This window comes from Oncorhynchus kisutch, unplaced genomic scaffold (assembly GCF_002021735.2).
Source record: "Oncorhynchus kisutch isolate 150728-3 unplaced genomic scaffold, Okis_V2 scaffold915, whole genome shotgun sequence".
NCBI classification, from domain to species: Eukaryota; Metazoa; Chordata; class Actinopteri; order Salmoniformes; family Salmonidae; genus Oncorhynchus; species Oncorhynchus kisutch.
The window spans coordinates 190,218-190,627 of NW_022262860.1; positions in this window are offsets into that span (position 1 = coordinate 190,218).

The following is a 410-nucleotide window of genomic DNA, read 5'->3' on the forward strand; positions in this document are numbered from 1 at the left end:
TCCAGGACAGAGGGCAATCCCTCATTGGGTTTCATTAACTCATTGGGTTTCACCTGTTAAGAATAAAATTGTGACGTATCATGGAGAACCATTAAATCTAATGAAAAACATGAGCTGGCGCACACCCAGAGAAAATATTTTTTGTAGAGGTGCTGACTAACAGTGAATAAACTAGAAAAATCTACAGTGCCTCGCGAAAGTATTCACCCCCTGGCATTTTTTCATATTGTGTTGCCTTACAACCTGGAATTAAAATATATTTTTGGGTTTGTACCATTTGATTTACACAACACGCCTACCACCTTTGATGAAATATTTTTATTGTGAAACAAACAAGAAATGAGACAAAAAAACAGAACTTGAGTGTGCATCTAGCCACTGGATTTTTTTGGCCATTCTTCAAGGCAAAC